The sequence below is a fragment of the Balaenoptera borealis genome, assembly GCF_965194805.1.
Source record: "Balaenoptera borealis genome assembly, contig: HAP1_SCAFFOLD_81, whole genome shotgun sequence".
Classification (NCBI taxonomy): Eukaryota; Metazoa; Chordata; class Mammalia; order Artiodactyla; family Balaenopteridae; genus Balaenoptera; species Balaenoptera borealis.
Window position 1 is genome coordinate 1,734,130 of NW_028123982.1, and position 22,240 is coordinate 1,756,369.

At 46.1% G+C, this 22,240-nt stretch overlaps 1 long non-coding RNA gene across 6 annotated transcripts in view; it reads left to right on the forward strand.

Annotated features, from left to right (window-relative positions):
- LOC309621247 overlaps positions 1-21,835 on the forward strand; it is a 492,961-nt gene extending 471,126 nt beyond the window's left edge. For 5 of the 6 annotated variants that reach the window (XR_014239860.1, XR_014239861.1, XR_014239862.1 and 2 more), the window contains one exon: positions 21,446-21,835. This is a non-coding gene — a long non-coding RNA (uncharacterized lncRNA). Of the gene's footprint in view, positions 1-20,529; positions 20,552-21,445 lie in introns of those variants that run through there. The other variant, XR_014239865.1, reaches the window with a different exon arrangement.
- Positions 21,836-22,240: the final 405 nt, after the last annotated feature.

Sequence of the window (22,240 nt, forward strand, 5' to 3'; positions counted from 1 at the left end):
ACTGTGATAACAGGGGCCATGGAGCATTGTGATGACAAAGGCCATGGAGCATTTTGATGACAAGTGTCATGGAGCATTGTGATGAGACGGGCATGGAGCATTATGATGCCCAGAGTTCTGGAGCATTGTGGTGACAAGGGCATGGAGCATTGTGATGACAAGGGCCATGGCCAATTCTGATGACAGGTGTCATCGGGCATTGTGATGACAGAGGTTATCTAGCATTGTGATGAAAGGTACAATGGATCAATGTGATAACAGGGGCCATGGAGCATTGTGATGATAAAGACCATGGAGCATTTTAATGAAAAGTGTCATGGAGAATTGTGATGAGACGGGCATGGAGCATTATGATGACAAGAGTTCTGGAGCATTGCGTTGACAAGGGAATGGAGCATTGTGATTACAGGGACCATGGAGGATAGTGGTGACATCTGTCATGGAACATTGTGATGACAGTGGTCATGGAGCATTGTAATGACAGGGGCCATGGAGCATTGTGAAGACAGGGGTCATGGGGCATTGTGATGACAGTGGTCATGGAGCATTGTGATGAAAGGGGTCATGGAGCACTGTGATCACAGGGGCCATGTATAATTGTGATGACAAAGACCATGGAGCATTGTGATGACAGTTGTCATGGAGCATTGTGTTGAAAGGGGCATGGAGCATTGTGACGACAATGGTCATGGAGCATTGTGATGACTGGTATCATGGAGCATTGTTCTGAAAAAGGTCATGGGGCAGTGTAATGACAAGTATCATGGAGGATGTGATGAAAGGAGTCATGGAGCATTGTGATTAAATGGATCATGAGGCATTTTGATGACAAGAGTCATGGAACATTGTGATGACAGGGCTAATGGAGCATTGTGATGACAAGGGCTATGGAGCATTGTGATGACTGGGGTCATGGAGCATTGTGATGAAAGGGGTCATGGATCACATCGATGACATGGGTAATGGAGCATTGTGATGATATGAGCATGGAGCATTGTGATGACAGGGGCCAGGGAGCATTGAGAATGACAAGGGCAGGGAACATTGTGATGACAGCAGTCATGGATCATTGTGATGATACCTGTCATGGAACATTGTGCTGACAGGGGCTATAGAGCATTGTGATGACAGGTGTCATGTGGCATTGTGATGACAGTGGTCATAGAGCATTGTGATGAAAGTGGTCATGGAGAACTGTGATGACAAGGGAATGGAGCATTATGATGACAAGAGTTCTGGAGCATTGTGATGACAAGGGTATGGAGCATTGTGATTACAGGGGACCAGGAGCATTGTGATTACATGGGCAGTGAATATTGTGATGACAGGGGTCATGGAGCACTGTGATGACTAGTGTCATGGAACATTGTGATGACAGGGATCATGGAGCATTGTGATGAGAGGGGCCTTGGAGCATTATGATGATAGGCGTCATGGGGCATTGTGATGACAGCGGTCTTGGAGTATTGTGATGAAAGGGATCATGGAGCAATGTGATTACAGGAGCCATGGAGCATTGTGAATGCATAGGCCATGGAGCAATGAAATGACAGGGGTCAAGGAGCATTGTGATGTAAGTTGTCATGGAGCATTGTCATGACTATTGTCCATGAACATTGTGATGACATGGTTCATGGAGCATTGTGATGACAAGTGCCATGGCGAATTGTGATGACAGGTGTCATGCGGCATTGTGATGACAGTGGTCATGTAGAATTGTAATGAACGGTATCATGGAGGACTCTGACGACAGGGGCCGTGGAGCACTGTGATGACAGTGGTCATCTAGAATTGTGATGAAATATACCAGGGAGCATTGTGATGACAGGGGTCATGGATCACCGCAATTATAGGGGCCAGGGAGCATTGTGAATACAAAGATCATGGAGCATTGAGATGACAGGGGTCATGGATCATTGTGATGACAAGGGTCCTGGAACCTTGTGATGACACGGTTCATGAAGCATTGTGATGACAAGGTTCTTCAAGCATTGTGATGACACGGGCATGGAGCATTATGATGACAAGAGTTCTGGAGCATTGTGATGAAAAGGGTATGGAGCACTGTGATTACAGGGGACCAGGAGCATTGTGATTACATGGGCAGTGAATATTGTGATGACAGGTGTTCATGGAGCACTGTGATGACAAGTGTCATGGAACATTGTGATGACAGGGTTCATGGAGCATTGTGATGAGAGGGGCCTTGGAGCATTATGATGATAGGCGTCATGGGGTATTGTGATGAGTGTGGTCATAGAACATTGTGATGAAAGGGATCATGGAGCAATGTGATTACAGGGGCCATGGAGCATTTTGAATGCATAGTCCATGGAGCAGTGTGATGACAGGGGTCATGGAGCATTGTGATGAATGTGGTCATAGTTCATTGTGATGATAAGTGTCCAGGAACATTGTGATGACATGGATCATGGAGCATTGTGATGACAAGGGCCATGGCGAATTGTGATGACAGGTGTCATGGGGCATTGTGATGACAGTGGTCATCGAGAATTATGAGGAAAGGTAACATGGAGCACTATGATAACAGGGGCCATGGAGCATTGTGATGACAAAGGCCATGGAGCATTTTGATGACAAGTGTCATGGAGCATTGTGATGAGACGGGCATGGAGCATTATGATGCCAAGAGTTCTGGAGCATTGCGTTGACAAGGGCATGGAGCATTGTGATGACAAGGGCCATGGCCAATTCTGATGACAGGTGTCATCGGGCATTGTGATGACAGAGGTTATCTAGCATTGTGATGAAAGGTACAATGGATCAATGTGATAACAGGGGCCATGGAGCATTGTGATGATAAAGGCCATGGAGCATTTTAATGAAAAGTGTCATGGAGAATTGTGATGAGACGGGCATGGAGCATTATGATGACAAGAGTTCTGGAGCATTGCGTTGACAAGGGAATGGAGCATTGTGATTACAGGGACCATGGAGGATAGTGATGACATCTGTCATGGAACATTGTGCTGACAGGGGCCATGGAGCATTGTGATGACAAGTATAATGTGGCATTGTAATGACAGTGGTCATAGAGCATTGTGATGAAATGGATCATGGAGCAATGTGATTACAGGGACCATGTAGCATTGCGAATGCATAGGCTATGGAGCATTGTGATGACAGGAGTCAAGGAGCATTGTGATGTAAGTGGTCATGGATCATTGTGATGACAAGTGTCCGGGACCATTGTGATGACACGGGTCATGGAGCATTGTGATGGCAAGGGCCATGGCGAATTGTTATGACATGTGTCTTGGGGCATTGTGATGACAGTGGTCATCTAGAATTGTGATAAAAGGTATCATGGAGCACTGTGATGACAGGGGCCATGGAGTATTGTAATGACAAGGCCATGGAACATTGTGATGACAAGTATCATGGAGCTTTGTGATGACACGAGCATTCATCATTATGATGACAAGAGTTCTGGAGCATTGTGATGACAAGGGCATCGAGCATTGTGATTACAGGGTCATGGAACATTGTGATGACAACTGTCATGGAACATTGTGATGACAGGGTTCATGGAGCATTGTGTTGACAAGTGCGATGGCGAATTGTGATGACAGGTGTCATGGGGCATTGTGTTGAAAGGGGCATGGAGCATTGTGACGACAATGGTCATGGAGCATTGTGATGACTGGTATCATGGAGCATTGTTCTGAAAAAGGTCATGGGGCAGTGTAATGACAAGTATCATGGAGGATGTGATGAAAGGAGTCATGGAGCATTGTGATTAAATGGATCATGAGGCATTTTGATGACAAGAGTCATGGAACATTGTGATGACAGGGCTAATGGAGCATTGTGATGACAAGGGCTATGGAGCATTGTGATGACAGGTGTCATGCAGGATTGTGATGAAAGGGGTCATGGATCACTACGATGACATGTGTAATGGAGCATTGTGATGATATGGACATGGAGCATTGTGATAACAGGGGCCAGGGAGCATTGAGATGACAAGAGCAGGGAACATTCTGATGACAGCAGTCTTGTATCATTGTGATGATACCTGTCATGGAACATTGTGCTGACAGGGGCTATAGAGCATTGTGATGACAGGTGTCATGTGGCATTGTGATGACAGTGGTCATAGAGCATTGTGATGAAAAGGATCATGGAGCAATGTGATTACAGGGGCCATGGAGCATTGTGAATACATAGGCCATGGAGCATTGTGATGACAGGGGTCAAGGAGCATTGTGATGAAAGTGGACATGGAGCACTGTGATGACACGGGCATGCAGCATTATGATGACAAGAGTTCTGGAGCATTGTGATGAAAAGGGTATGGAGCATTGTGATTACAGGGGACCAGGAGCATTGTGATTACATGGGCAGTGAATATTGTGATGACAGGGGTCATGGAGCACTGTGATGACTAGTGTCATGGAACATTGTGATGAGAGGGATCATGGAGCACTGTGATGAGAGGGGCCTTGGAGCATTATGATGATAGGCGTCATGGGGCATTGTGATGACAGCGGTCTTGGAGCATTGTGATGAAAGGGATCATGGAGCAATGTGATTACAGGGGCCATGGAGCATTGTGAATGCATAGGCCATGGAGCAATGAAATGACAGGGGTCAAGGAGCATTGTGATGTAAGTTGTCATGGAGCATTGTGATGACAAGTGTCCATGAACATTGTGATGACATGGTTCATGGAGCTTTGTGATGACAAGTGCCATGGCGAATTGTGATGACAGGTGTCATGGGGCATTGTGATGACAGTGGTCATGTAGAATTGTAATGAAAGGTATCATGGAGGACTCTGACGACAGGGGCCGTGGAGCACTGTGATGACAGTGGTCATCTAGAATTGTGATGAAATATACCAGGGAGCATTGTGATGACAGGGGTCATGGATCACCGCAATTATAGGGGCCAGGGAGCATTGTGAATACAAAGATCATGGAGCATTGAGATGACAGGGGTCATGGATCATTGTGATGACAAGGGTCCTGGAACCTTGTGATGACACGGTTCATGGAGCATTGTGATGACAAGGTTCTTCAAGCATTGTGATGACACGGGCATGGAGCATTATGATGACAAGAGTTCTGGAGCATTGTGATGAAAAGGGTATGGAGCACTGTGATTACATGGGCAGTGAATATTGTGATGACAGGGGTTCATGGAGCACTGTGATGACAAGTGTCATGGAACATTGTGATGACAGGGTTCATGGAGCATTGTGATGAGAGGGGCCTTGGAGCATTATGATGCTACGTGTCATGGGGCCTTGTGATGACAGCGGTCTTGGAGCATTGTGATGAAAGGGATCATGGAGCAATGTGATTACAGGGGCCATGGAGCATTTTGAATGCATAGGCCATGGAGCAGTGTGATGACAGGGGTCATGGAGCATTGTGATGAATGTGGTCATAGTTCATTGTGATGATAAGTGTCCAGGAACATTGTGATGACATGGATCATGGAGCATTGTGATGACAAGGGCCATGGCGAATTGTGATGACAGGTGTCATGGGGCATTGTGATGACAGTGGTCATCTAGAATTGTGATGAAAGGTAACATGGAGCACTGTGATAACAGGGGCCATGGAGCATTGTGATGACAAAGGCCATGGAGCATTTTGATGACAAGTGTCATGGAGCATTGTGATGAGACGGGCATGGAGCATTATTATGCCCAGAGTTCTGGAGCATTGTGGTGACAAGGGCATGGAGCATTGTGATGACAAGGGCCATGGCCAATTCTGATGACAGGTGTCATCGGGCATTGTGATGACAGAGGTTATCTAGCATTGTGATGAAAGGTACAATGGATCAATGTGATAACAGGGGCCATGGAGCATTGTGATGATAAAGACCATGGAGCATTTTAATGAAAAGTGTCATGGAGAATTGTGATGAGACGGGCATGGAGCATTATGATGACAAGAGTTCTGGAGCATTGCGTTGACAAGGGAATGGAGCATTGTGATTACAGGGACCATGGAGGATAGTGGTGACATCTGTCATGGAACATTGTGATGACAGTGGTCATGGAGCATTGTAATGACAGGGGCCATGGAGCATTGTGATGACAGGGGTCATGGGGCATTGTGATGACAGTGGTCATGGAGCATTGTGATGAAAGGGGTCATGGAGCACTGTGATCACAGGGGCCATGTATAATTGTGATGACAAAGACCATGGAGCATTGTGATGACAGTTGTCATGGAGCATTGTGTTGAAAGGGGCATGGAGCATTGTGACGACAATGGTCATGGACCATTGTGATGACTGGTATCATGGAGCATTGTTCTGAAAAAGGTCATGGGGCAGTGTAATGACAAGTATCATGGAGGATGTGATGAAAGGAGTCATGGAGCATTGTGATTAAATGGATCATGAGGCATTTTGATGACAAGAGTCATGGAACATTGTGATGACAGGGCTAATGGAGCATTGTGATGACAAGGGCTATGGAGCATTGTGATGACTGGGGTCATGGAGCATTGTGATGAAAGGGGTCATGGATCACATCGATGACATGGGTAATGGAGCATTGTGATGATATGAGCATGGAGCATTGTGATGACAGGAGCCAGGGAGCATTGAGAATGACAAGGGCAGGGAACATTGTGATGACAGCAGTCATGGATCATTGTGATGATACCTGTCATGGAACATTGTGCTGACAGGGGCTATAGAGCATTGTGATGACAGGTGTCATGTGGCATTGTGATGACAGTGGTCATAGAGCATTGTGATGAAAGTGGTCATGGAGAACTGTGATGACAAGGGAATGGAGCATTATGATGACAAGAGTTCTGGAGCATTGTGATGACAAGGGTATGGAGCATTGTGATTACAGGGGACCAGGAGCATTGTGATTACATGGGCAGTGAATATTGTGATGACAGGGGTCATGGAGCACTGTGATGACTAGTGTCATGGAACATTGTGATGACAGGGATCATGGAGCATTGTGATGAGAGGGGCCTTGGAGCATTATGATGATAGGCGTCATGGGGCATTGTGATGACAGCGGTCTTGGAGTATTGTGATGAAAGGGATCATGGAGCAATGTGATTACAGGAGCCATGGAGCATTGTGAATGCATAGGCCATGGAGCAATGGAATGACAGGGGTCAAGGAGCATTGTGATGTAAGTTGTCATGGAGCATTGTGATGACTCTTGTCCATGAACATTGTGATGACATGGTTCATGGAGCATTGTGATGACAGGTGTCATGTGGAATTGTGATGAGAGCAGTCATATAGAATTGTGATTAAAGGTATCAGGGAGGACTCTGATAACAGGGGCCGTGGAGCACTGTGATGAGAGTGGTCATCTAGAATTGTGATGAAATATACCAGGGAGCATTGTGATGACAGGGGTCATGGATCACCGCAATTATAGAGGCCATGGAGCATTGTGAATACAAAGATCATGGAGCATTGAGATGACAGGGGTCACGGATCATTGTGATGACAAGGGTCCTGGAACCTTGTGATGACACGGTTCATGGAGCATTGTGATGACAAGGTTCTTCAAGCATTGTGATGACACGGGCATGGAGCATTATGATGACAAGAGTTCTGGAGCATTGTGATGACAAGGGTATGGAGCACTATGATTACAGGGGACCAGGAGCATTGTGATTACATGGGCAGTGAATATTGTGATGACAGGGGTCATGGAGCACTGTGATGACTAGTGTCATGGAACATTGTGATGACAGGGATCATGGAGCATTGTGATGAGAGGGGCCTTAGAGCATTATGATGATAGGCGTCATGGGGCATTGTGATGACAGCGGTCTTGGAGCATTGTGATGAAAGGTATCATGGAGCAATGTGCTTACAGGAGCCATGGAGCATTGTGAATGCATAGGCCATGGAGCAATGAAATGACAGGGGTCAAGGAGCATTGTGATGTAAGTTGTCATGGAGCATTGTGATGACAAGTGTCCATGAACATTGTGATGACATGGTTCATGGAGCATTGTGATGACAAGTGCCATGGCGAATTGTGATGACAGGTGTCATGGGGCATTGTGATGACAGTGGTCATGTAGAATTGTAATGAAAGGTATCATGGAGGACTCTGACGACAGGGGCCGTGGAGCACTGTGATGACAGTGGTCATCTAGAATTGTGATGAAATATACCAGGGAGCATTGTGATGACAGGGGTCATGGATCACCGCAATTATAGGGGCCAGGGAGCATTGTGAATACAAAGATCATGGAGCATTGAGATGACAGGGGTCATGGATCATTGTGATGACAAGGGTCCTAGAACCTTGTGATGACACGGTTCATGGAGCATTGTGATGACAAGGTTCTTCAAGCATTGTGATGACACGGGCATGGAGCATTATGATGACAAGAGTTCTGGAGCATTGTGATGAAAAGGGTATGGAGCACTGTGATTACAGGAGACCAGGAGCATTGTGATTACATGGGCAGTGAATATTGTGATGACAGGTGTTCATGGAGCACTGTGATGACAAGTGTCATGGAACATTGTGATGACAGGGTTCATGGAGCATTGTGATGAGAGGGGCCTTGGAGCATTATGATGATAGGCGTCATGGGGTATTGTGATGAGAGTGGTCATGGAACATCGTGATGAAAGGGATCATGGAGCAATGTGATTACAGGGGCCATGGAGCATTTTGAATGCATAGGCCATGGAGCAGTGTGATGACAGAGGTCATGGATCATTGTGATGACAAGTGTCCTGGACCATTGTGATGACACGGGTCATGGAGCATTGTGATGGCAAGGGCCATGGCGAATTGTGATGACATGTGTCTTGGGGCATTGTGATGACAGTGGTCATCTAGAATTGTGATAAAAGGTATCATGGAGCACTGTGATGACAGGGGCCATGGAGTATTGTAATGACAAGGCCATGGAACATTGTGATGACAAGTATCATGGAGCTTTGTGATGACACGAGCATTCATCATTATGATGACAAGAGTTCTGGAGCATTGTGATGACAAGGGCATGGAGCATTGTGATTACAGGGTCATGGAGCATTGTGATGACAACTGTCATGGAACATTGTGATGACAGGGTTCATGGAGCATTGTGATTAAAGGGGCCATGGAGCATTTTGATGACAAGGGCAGGCGAACATTTTGATTACATTGGTAATGGAGCATTGTGATGACATGGGCAGGGAACATTGTGAAGACAGGTGTAATGGAACATTGTGATTACAGGGGACATGGAGCATTTTGATGACATGGGCAGACAACATTGTGATGACAGGTGTCATGGAGCATTGTGATGACAATTGTCATGGAACGTTGTGCTGACAGGGATCATGGAGCATTGTGATGAGATGGTCATTGGAGCATTGTGATGACAGGCGTACTGGAGCCTTCTGAGGAAAGGTGTCATGAGTCATTGTGGTTACAGCGATCATGGAATATTGTGATGACAGTGGTCATGGAGCATTGTAATGACAGGGGCCATGGAGCATTGTGATGACAGGGGTCATGGGGCATTGTGATGACAGTGGTCATGGAGCATTGTGATGAAAGGGGTCATGGAGCACTGTGATCACAGGGGCCATGTATAATTGTGATGACAAAGGCCATGGAGCATTGTGATGACAGTTGTCATGGAGCATTGTGTTGAAAGGGGCATGGAGCATTGTGACGACAATGGTCATGGAGCATTGTGATGACTGGTATCATGGAGCATTGTTCTGAAAGAGGTCATGGGGCAGTGTAATGACAAGTATCATGGAGGATGTGATGAAAGGAGTCATGGAGCATTGTGATTAAATGGATCATGAGGCATTTTGATGACAAGAGTCATGGAACATTGTGATGACAGGGCTAATGGAGCATTGTGATGACAAGGGCTATGGAGCATTGTGATGAATGGGGTCATGGGGCATGGTGATGACAGTGGTCATGGAGCATTGTGATGACAGGTGTCATGCAGCATTGTGATGAAAGGGGTCATGGATCACTACGATGACATGGGTAATGGAGCATTGTGATGATACGGGCATGGAGCATTGTGATGACAGGGGTCATGCAGCATTGTGATGACAGGGGCCATGCAGCATTTTGATGACATGGGCATGGAGCATAGTGATGACAAGAGTTCTGGAGCATTTTGATGACGAGGGCATGGATCATTTTGATGACAGGGGCCATGAAGCATTGAGATGACAAGGGAATGGAGCATTGTGATGAAAGCGGTCCTGGAGAATTGTGAGGAAACGGGTCATGGATTATTGTGATGGAAGGGTTCCTGGAGCATTCTGATGACAAGTGCCATGGAGCATTTTAATGAAAGGGGTACTGGAGCATTGTACAGAAATGGTTCATGGATCATCGTGATTACACGGATCATGGAATATTGTGATGACAAGGGTTTCAGAGCATTGCGAAGACAGGGGTCATGGAGCATTGTAATAGCAGGGGTGATGGGGCATTGTGATGACAGGGGCATGGAGCATTGTGATGACAGAAGTCATAGAATATTGTGATGACAAGGGCCATGGAGCATTGTCATGAAAGGTCTTATCTGGCATTGTGATGAGAGTGGTCATGGAGCATTGTGATAAAAGTTGTCCTGAAGCACTGTTATTACAGGGGCCATGTAGAATTTTGATGACAAAGGCCATGGAGCATTGTGATGACAGGCATCATGGAGCAATTTGATGAAAGGGGTCATGGAGCATTGTGATGAAATGCGCCATGGAACATTGTGAAGACAAGTGTCCTGGAGCATTGTGATGACAAGGGCCATGGCCAATTCTGATGACAGGTGTCATGGAGCATTGTGATGACAGTGGTCATCTATCATTATGATGAAAGGTATCATGGAGCACTGTGATGACAGGGGCCATGGAGCATTGTGATGACACGGGCATGGAGCATTATGATGAGAAGTGATCTGGAGCATTGCGATGACAAGGGTATGGAGCATTGTGATTACAGGGACCATGGAGCATTGTGAATGCATAGGCCATGGAGCAATGAAATGACAGGGGTCAAGGAGCATTGTGATGTAAGTTGTCATGGAGCATTGTCATGACTATTGTCCATGAACATTGTGATGACATGGTTCATGGAGCATTGTGATGACAAGTGCCATGGCGAATTGTGATGACAGGTGTCATGCGGCATTGTGATGACAGTGGTCATGTAGAATTGTAATGAACGGTATCATGGAGGACTCTGACGACAGGGGCCGTGGAGCACTGTGATGACAGTGGTCATCTAGAATTGTGATGAAATATACCAGGGAGCATTGTGATGACAGGGGTCATGGATCACCGCAATTATAGGGGCCAGGGAGCATTGTGAATACAAAGATCATGGAGCATTGAGATGACAGGGGTCATGGATCATTGTGATGACAAGGGTCCTGGAACCTTGTGATGACACGGTTCATGGAGCATTGTGATGACAAGGTTCTTCAAGCATTGTGATGACACGGGCATGGAGCATTATGATGACAAGAGTTCTGGAGCATTGTGATGAAAAGGGTATGGAGCACTGTGATTACAGGGGACCAGGAGCATTGTGATTACATGGGCAGTGAATATTGTGATGACAGGGGTTCATGGAGCACTGTGATGACAAGTGTCATGGAACATTGTGATGACAGGGTTCATGGAGCATTGTGATGAGAGGGGCCTTGGAGCATTATGATGATAGGCGTCATGGGGTATCGTGATGAGAGTGGTCATAGAACATTGTGATGAAAGGGATCATGGAGCAATGTGATTACAGGGGCCATGGAGCATTTTGAATGCATAGTCCATGGAGCAGTGTGATGACAGGGGTCATGGAGCATTGTGATGAATGTGGTCATAGTTCATTGTGATGATAAGTGTCCAGGAACATTGTGATGACATGGATCATGGAGCATTGTGATGACAAGGGCCATGGCGAATTGTGATGACAGGTGTCATGGGGCATTGTGATGACAGTGGTCATCGAGAATTATGAGGAAAGGTAACATGGAGCACTGTGATAACAGGGGCCATGGAGCATTGTGATGACAAAGGCCATGGAGCATTTTGATGACAAGTGTCATGGAGCATTGTGATGAGACGGGCATGGAGCATTATGATGCCAAGAGTTCTGGAGCATTGCGTTGACAAGGGCATGGAGCATTGTGATGACAAGGGCCATGGCCAATTCTGATGACAGGTGTCATCGGGCATTGTGATGACAGAGGTTATCTAGCATTGTGATGAAAGGTACAATGGATCAATGTGATAACAGGGGCCATGGAGCATTGTGATGATAAAGGCCATGGAGCATTTTAATGAAAAGTGTCATGGAGAATTGTGATGAGACGGGCATGGAGCATTATGATGACAAGAGTTCTGGAGCATTGCGTTGACAAGGGAATGGAGCATTGTGATTACAGGGACCATGGAGGAGAGTGATGACATCTGTCATGGAACATTGTGCTGACAGGGGCCATGGAGCATTGTGATGACAGGTATAATGTGGCATTGTAATGACAGTGGTCATAGAGCATTGTGATGAAATGGATCATGGAGCAATGTGATTACAGGGACCATGTAGCATTGCGAATGCATAGGCTATGGAGCATTGTGATGACAGGAGTCAAGGAGCATTGTGATGTAAGTGGTCATGGATCATTGTGATGACAAGTGTCCGGGACCATTGTGATGACACGGGTCATGGAGCATTGTGATGGCAAGGGCCATGGCGAATTGTTATGACATGTGTCTTGGGGCATTGTGATGACAGTGGTCATCTAGAATTGTGATAAAAGGTATCATGGAGCACTGTGATGACAGGGGCCATGGAGTATTGTAATGACAAGGCAATGGAACATTGTGATGACAAGTATCATGGAGCTTTGTGATGACACGAGCATTCATCATTATGATGACAAGAGTTCTGGAGCATTGTGATGACAAGGGCATGGAGCATTGTGATTACAGGGTCATGGAGCATTGTGATGACAACTGTCATGGAACATTGTGATGACAGGGTTCATGGAGCATTGTGATGACAAGTGCGATGGCGAATTGTGATGACAGGTGTCATGGGGCATTGTGTTGAAAGGGGCATGGAGCATTGTGACGACAATGGTCATGGAGCATTGTGATGACTGGTATCATGGAGCATTGTTCTGAAAAAGGTCATGGGGCAGTGTAATGACAAGTATCATGGAAGATGTGATGAAAGTAGTCATGGAGCATTGTGATTAAATGGATCATGAGGCATTTTGATGACAAGAGTCATGGAACATTGTGATGACAGGGCTAATGGAGCATTGTGATGACAAGGGCTATGGAGCATTGTGATGACAGGTGTCATGCAGCATTGTGATGAAAGGGGTCATGGATCACTACGATGACATGTGTAATGGAGCATTGTGATGATATGGACATGGAGCATTGTGATAACAGGGGCCAGGGAGCATTGAGATGACAAGAGCAGGGAACATTCTGATGACAGCAGTCTTGTATCATTGTGATGATACCTGTCATGGAACATTGTGCTGACAGGGGCTATAGAGCAATGTGATGACAGGTGTCATGTGGCATTGTGATGACAGTGGTCATAGAGCATTGTGATGAAAAGGATCATGGAGCAATGTGATTACAGGGGCCATGGAGCATTGTGAATACATAGGCCATGGAGCATTGTGATGACAGGGGTCAAGGAGCATTGTGATGAAAGTGGACATGGAGCACTGTGATGACACGGGCATGCAGCATTATGATGACAAGAGTTCTGGAGCATTGTGATGAAAAGGGAATGGAGCATTGTGATTACAGGGGACCAGGAGCATTGTGATTACATGGGCAGTGAATATTGTGATGACAGGGGTTCATGGAGCACTGTGATGACAAGTGTCATGGAACATTGTGATGACAGGGTTCATGGAGCATTGTGATGAGAGGGGCCTTGGAGCATTATGATGATAGGCGTCATGGGGTATTGTGATGAGAGTGGTCATAGAACATCGTGATGAAAGGGATCATGGAGCAATGTGATTACAGGGGCCATGGAGCATTTTGAATGCATAGGCCATGGAGCAGTGTGATGACAGGGGTCATGGATCATTGTGATGAAAAGTGTCCTGGACCATTGTGATGACACGGGTCATGGAGCATTGTGATGGCAAGGGCCATGGCGAATTGTGATGACATGTGTCTTGGGGCATTGTGATGACAGTGGTCATCTAGAATTGTGATAAAAGGTATCATGGAGCACTGTGATGACAGGGGCCATGGAGTATTGTAATGACAAGGCCATGGAACATTGTGATGACAAGTATCATGGAGCTTTGTGATGACACGAGCATTCATCATTATGATGACAAGAGTTCTGGAGCATTGTGATGACAAGGGCATGGAGCATTGTGATTACAGGGTCATGGAGCATTGTGATGACAACTGTCATGGAACATTGTGATGACAGGGTTCATGGAGCATTGTGATTAAAGGGGCCATGGAGCATTTTGATGACAAGGGCAGGCGAACATTTTGATTACATTGGTAATGGAGCATTGTGATGACATGGGCAGGGAACATTGTGAAGACAGGTGTAATGGAACATTGTGATTACAGGGGACATGGAGCATTTTGATGACATGGGCAGGCAACATTGTGATGACAGGTGTCATGGAGCATTGGGATGACAATTGTCATGGAACGTTGTGCTGACAGGGATCATGGAGCATTGTGATGAGACGGTCATTGGAGCATTGTGATGACAGGCGTACTGGAGCCTTCTGAGGAAAGGTGTCATGAGTCATTGTGATTACAGCGATCATGGAACATTGTGATGACAGTGGTCATGGAGCATTGTAATGACAGGGGCCATGGAGCATTGTGATGACAGGGGTCATGGGGCATTGTGATGACAGTGGTCATGGAGCATTGTGATGAAAGGGGTCATGGAGCACTGTGATCACAGGGGCCATGTATAATTGTGATGACAAAGGCCATGGAGCATTGTGATGACAGTTGTCATGGAGCATTGTGTTGAAAGGGGCATGGAGCATTGTGACGACAATGGTCATGGAGCATTGTGATGACTGGTATCATGGAGCATTGTTCTGAAAGAGGTCATGGGGCAGTGTAATGACAAGTATCATGGAGGATGTGATGAAAGGAGTCATGGAGCATTGTGATTAAATGGATCATGAGGCATTTTGATGACAAGAGTCATGGAACATTGTGATGACAGGGCTAATGGAGCATTGTGATGACAAGGGCTATGGAGCATTGTGATGAATGGGGTCATGGGGCATGGTGATGACAGTGGTCATGGAGCATTGTGATGACAAAGACCACGGAGCATTGTGATGACAGGTGTCATGCAGCATTGTGATGAAAGGGGTCATGGATCACTACGATGACATGGGTAATGGAGCATTGTGATGATACGGGCATGGAGCATTGTGATGACAGGGGTCATGCAGCATTGTGATGACAGGGGCCATGCAGCATTTTGATGACATGGGCATGGAGCATAGTGATGACAAGAGTTCTGGAGCATTTTGATGACGAGGGCATGGATCATTTTGATGACAGGGACCATGAAGCATTGAGATGACAAGGGAATGGAGCATTGTGATGAAAGCGGTCCTGGAGAATTGTGAGGAAACGGGTCATGGATTATTGTGATGGAAGGGTTCCTGGAGCATTCTGATGACAAGTGCCATGGAGCATTTTAATGAAAGGGGTACTGGAGCATTGTACAGAAATGGTTCATGGATCATCGTGATTACACGGATCATGGAATATTGTGATGACAAGGGTTTCAGAGCATTGCGACGACAGGGGTCATGGAGCATTGTAATAGCAGGGGTGATGGGGCATTGTGATGACAGGGGCATGGAGCATTGTGATGACAGAAGTCATAGAATATTGTGATGACAAGGGCCATGGAGCATTGTCATGAAAGGTCTTATCTGGCATTGTGATGAGAGTGGTCATGGAGCATTGTGATAAAAGTTGTCCTGAAGCACTGTTATTACAGGGGCCATGTAGAATTTTGATGACAAAGGCCATGGAGCATTGTGATGACAGGCATCATGGAGCAATTTGATGAAAGTGGTCATGGAGCATTGTGATGAAATGCGCCATGGAACATTGTGAAGACAAGTGTCCTGGAGCATTGTGATGACAAGGGCCATGGCCAATTCTGATGACAGGTGTCATGGAGCATTGTGATGACAGTGGTCATCTATCATTATGATGAAAGGTATCATGGAGCACTGTGATGACAGGGGCCATGGAGCATTGTGATGACACGGGCATGGAGCATTATGATGAGAAGTGATCTGGAGCATTGCGATGACAAGGGTATGGAGCATTGTGATTACAGGGACCATGGAGCATTGTGAATGCATAGGCCATGGAGCAATGAAATGACAGGGGTCAAGGAGCATTGTGATGTAAGTTGTCATGGAGCATTGTCATGACTATTGTCCATGAACATTGTGATGACATGGTTCATGGAGCATTGTGATGACAAGTGCCATGGCGAATTGTGATGACAGGTGTCATGCGGCATTGTGATGACAGTGGTCATGTAGAATTGTAATGAACGGTATCATGGAGGACTCTGACGACAGGGGCCGTGGAGCACTGTGATGACAGTGGTCATCTAGAATTGTGATGAAATATACCAGGGAGCATTGTGATGACAGGGGTCATGGATCACCGCAATTATAGGGGCCAGGGAGCATTGTGAATACAAAGATCATGGAGCATTGAGATGACAGGGGTCATGGATCATTGTGATGACAAGGGTCCTGGAACCTTGTGATGACACGGTTCATGGAGCATTGTGATGACAAGGTTCTTCAAGCATTGTGATGACACGGGCATGGAGCATTATGATGACAAGAGTTCTGGAGCATTGTGATGAAAAGGGTATGGAGCACTGTGATTACAGGGGACCAGGAGCATTGTGATTACATGGGCAGTGAATATTGTGATGACAGGGGTTCATGGAGCACTGTGATGACAAGTGTCATGGAACATTGTGATGACAGGGTTCATGGAGCATTGTGATGAGAGGGGCCTTGGAGCATTATGATGATAGGCGTCATGGGGTATCGTGATGAGAGTGGTCATAGAACATTGTGATGAAAGGGATCATGGAGCAATGTGATTACAGGGGCCATGGAGCATTTTGAATGCATAGTCCATGGAGCAGTGTGATGACAGGGGTCATGGAGCATTGTGATGAATGTGGTCATAGTTCATTGTGATGATAAGTGTCCAGGAACATTGTGATGACATGGATCATGGAGCATTGTGATGACAAGGGCCATGGCGAATTGTGATGACAGGTGTCATGGGGCATTGTGATGACAGTGGTCATCGAGAATTATGAGGAAAGGTAACATGGAGCACTGTGATAACAGGGGCCATGGAGCATTGTGATGACAAAGGCCATGGAGCATTTTGATGACAAGTGTCATGGAGCATTGTGATGAGACGGGCATGGAGCATTATGATGCCAAGAGTTCTGGAGCATTGCGTTGACAAGGGCATGGAGCATTGTGATGACAAGGGCCATGGCCAATTCTGATGACAGGTGTCATCGGGCATTGTGATGACAGAGGTTATCTAGCATTGTGATGAAAGGTACCATGGATCAATGTGATAACAGGGGCCATGGAGCATTGTGATGATAAAGGCCATGGAGCATTTTAATGAAAAGTGTCATGGAGAATTGTGATGAGACGGGCATGGAGCATTATGATGACAAGAGTTCTGGAGCATTGCGTTGACAAGGGAATGGAGCATTGTGATTACAGGGACCATGGAGGAGAGTGATGACATCTGTCATGGAACATTGTGCTGACAGGGGCCATGGAGCATTGTGATGACAGGTATAATGTGGCATTGTAATGACAGTGGTCATAGAGCATTGTGATGAAATGGATCATGGAGCAATGTGATTACAGGGACCATGTAGCATTGCGAATGCATAGGCTATGGAGCATTGTGATGACAGGAGTCAAGGAGCATTGTGATGTAAGTGGTCATGGATCATTGTGATGACAAGTGTCCTGGACCATTGTGATGACACGGGTCATGGAGCATTGTGATGGCAAGGGCCATGGCGAATTGTTATGACATGTGTCTTGGGGCATTGTGATGACAGTGGTCATCTAGAATTGTGATAAAAGGTATCATGGAGCACTGTGATGACAGGGGCCATGGAGTATTGTAATGACAAGGCCATGGAACATTGTGATGACAAGTATCATGGAGCTTTGTGATGACACGAGCATTCATCATTATGATGACAAGAGTTCTGGAGCATCGTGATGACAAGGGCATGGAGCATTGTGATTACAGGGTCATGGAGCATTGTGATGACAACTGTCATGGAACATTGTGATGACAGGGTTCATGGAGCATTGTGATGACAAGTGCGATGGCGAATTGTGATGACAGGTGTCATGGGGCATTGTGTTGAAAGGGGCATGGAGCATTGTGACGACAATGGTCATGGAGCATTGTGATGACTGGTATCATGGAGCATTGTTCTGAGAAAGGTCATGGGGCAGTGTAATGACAAGTATCATGGAGGTTGTGATGAAAGGAGTCATGGAGCATTGTGATTAAATGGATCATGAGGCATTTTGATGACAAGAGTCATGGAACATTGTGATGACAGGGCTAATGGAGCATTGTGATGACAAGGGCTATGGAGCATTGTGATGACAAGGGCTATGGAGCATTGTGATGACAGGTGTCATGCAGCATTGTGATGAAAGGGGTCATGGATCACTACGATGACATGTGTAATGGAGCATTGTGATGATATGGACATGGAGCATTGTGATAACAGGGGCCAGGGAGCATTGAGATGACAAGAGCAGGGAACATTCTGATGACAGCAGTCTTGTATCATTGTGATGATACCTGTCATGGAACATTGTGCTGACAGGGGCTATAGAGCATTGTGATGACAGGTGTCATGTGGCATTGTGATGACAGTGGTCATAGAGCATTGTGATGAAAAGGATCATGGAGCAATGTGATTACAGGGGCCATGGAGCATTGTGAATACATAGGCCATGGAGCATTGTGATGACAGGGGTCAAGGAGCATTGTGATGAAAGTGGACATGGAGCACTGTGATGACACGGGCATGCAGCATTATGATGACAAGAGTTCTGGAGCATTGTGGTGAAAAGGGTATGGAGCACTGTGATTACAGGGGACCAGGAGCATTGTGATTACATGGGCAGTGAATATTGTGATGACAGGTGTTCATGGAGCACTGTGATGACAAGTGTCATGGCATATTGTGATGACAGGGTTCATGGAGCATTGTGATGAGAGGGGCCTTGGAGCATTATGATGATAGGCGTCATGGGGTATTGTGATGAGAGTGGTCATAGAACATTGTGATGAAAGGGATCATGGAGCAATGTGATTACAGGGGCCATGGAGCATTTTGAATGCATAGTCCATGGAGCAGTGTGATGACAGGGATCATGGAACATTGTGATGAATGTGGTCATAGTTCATTGTGATGATAAGTGTCCAGGAACATTGTGATGACATGGATCATGGAGCATTGTGATGACAAGGGCCATGGCGAATTGTGATGACAGGTGTCATGGGGCATTGTGATGAGACGGGCATGGAGCATTATGATGCCAATAGTTCTGGAGCATTGTGGTGACAAGGGCATGGAGCATTGTGAGGACAAGGGCCATGGCCAATTCTGATGACAGGTGTCCTCGGGCATTGTGATGACAGAGGTTATCTAGCATTGTGATGAAAGGTACCATGGATCACTGTGATAACAGGGGCCATGGAGCATTGTGATGATAAAGGCCATGGAGCATTTTAATGAAAAGTGTCATGGAGAATTGTGATGAGACGGGCATGGAGCATTATGATGACAAGAGTTCTGGAGCATTGCGTTGACAAGGGAATGGAGCATTGTGATTACAGGGACCATGGAGGAGAGTGATGACATCTGTCATGGAACATTGTGCTGACAGGGGCCATGGAGCATTGTGATGACAGGTATAATGTGGCATTGCAATGACAGGGGTCATAGAGCATTGTGATGAAATGGATCATGGAGCAATGTGATTACAGGGACGATGTAGCATTGCGAATGCATAGGCTATGGAGCATTGTGATGACAGGAGTCAAGGAGCATTGTGATGTAAGTGGTCTTGGATCATTGTGATGACAAGTGTCCTGGACCATTGTGATGACATGGGTCATGGAGCATTGTGATGGCAAGGGCCATGGCGAATTGTGATGACATGTGTCTTGGGGCATTGTGATGACAGTGGCCATCTAGAATTGTGATGAAAGGTATCATGGAGCACTGTGATGACAGGGGGTATGGAACATTGTGATGAGAAAGGCCATGGAGCATTGTGATGACCAATGTCATGGGGCATTTTGATGACATTGGCATGGAGCATTATGATGACAAGAGTTCTGGAGCATTTTAATGACAAGGCCATGGAGCATTGTGATGACAAGTGTCATGGGGCATTTTGATGACATTGGCATGGAGCATTGTGATGACACGGTCCATGGAGCATTGTGATGAAAAGGGCAGGGAACATTGTGATCACTTGGTTCATGGAGCATTGGGATGAAAGGGGCCATGGAGCATTGAGATGACAGGCGTCATGAGGCATGGTGATGACAGTGGTCATGGAGCATGGTGATGAAAGAGATCATGGAGCAATATGATAAGAGGGACCATGGAGCATTGTGATGACAGGTGTATTGGAGCATTGTGATGAAAGTAGTCATGGATCATTGTGATGACATGTGTCCTGGAACACTGTGATGACACGGTTCATCGATTCTTGTGATGACAAGGGTCATAGCGAATTGTGATGACAGGTGTCATGGGGCATTGTGATGACATTGATCATCTAGGAATTGTGATGAAAGGTATCATGGAGCACTGAGATGACTGGGGGCATGAAGTATTGTTATGAAAATTGTCCTGGATTATTGTGATGACAGCAGTCATGGAGAATTGTGATGACAGGGATTATGCAGCATTGTGTTGACAAGGGTATGGACTATTGTGATGACAATGGTCATGGAGCAATGTGATGAAAGTTTTCATGGAAGATCGTGATGAAAAGTGCCTGGGAGCATTGTGACGATAAAGGCCATGGAGCATTGTGATGACAAGTTTCATGGAGCATTGGAATGAAAGGTTTCATTGTGCACTGTGATGACAACGGGGATGCAGTATTGTGATGAAACTGGTCCTGGAGCATTGTGATAAAAAAAGCCATGGAGCATTGTGATGACAGGCATCATGGAGCATTGTGAAGAAAGGGGCCATGGGGAATTCTAATGACAATAGAGAAATGTGATGAAAATGGTCAGCGAGCATACTGATTAAAGTGGTCATTGAGAATTGTGATGAAAAGTGACAGGGAGCATTGTGATGAGAAAGATCATGGAGAAATGTGATGACCAGGGTCATGTAGCATTGTTATGACACGGTCATGGAACATTGTGATGACAAGAATTCTGGAGCATTGTGAGGTAAAAGACATGGTTCACTATGATTATAGGGGACATGGAGCATTGTGATGACATGGGCAGGGAACACTGTGATGACAGGTGTTATGGAGCAATGGGATGACAAGTGTCATGGAGCATTGTGATGAGAGGGGCCTTGGAGAATGGTGATGACAGGTGTCATGGGGCATTGAGATGGCAGTGGTCATGGAGCATTATGATGAAAGGTGTTATGGAGCACTGTGATTACAGGGGCCATGGAGCATTGTGAATACAAAGGCCATGGAGCATTGAGATGACAGTAGTCATGGAGCATTGTGATGAAAGTGGTAATGGATCATTGTGATGACAAGTGTCCTGGGACCCTGTGATGACATGGTTCATGGAGCATTGTGATGACAATGGTCATGGCGAATTGTGATGACAACTTCATGGGGCATTGTGATGGCAGTGGTCATCTAGAAATGTGATTAAAGTTATTATGGAGCACAGTAATGAGAGGGACCATGGAGCATTGTGATGACAAGTGTCATGGAGCATGGTGATGTAACGGACATGGAGCATTATAATGACAAGAGTTCAGGAGCCTTGTGATGACAAGGGCATGGAGCATTGTGATAACAGGCGCCATGGAGCAGTGTGATGACAAAGGCTTGGAGCACTGTGATGACAAGGGCCATGGAGCATTGTGATTACAAGGGTCATTGGGCATTGTGATGAGTGAGGT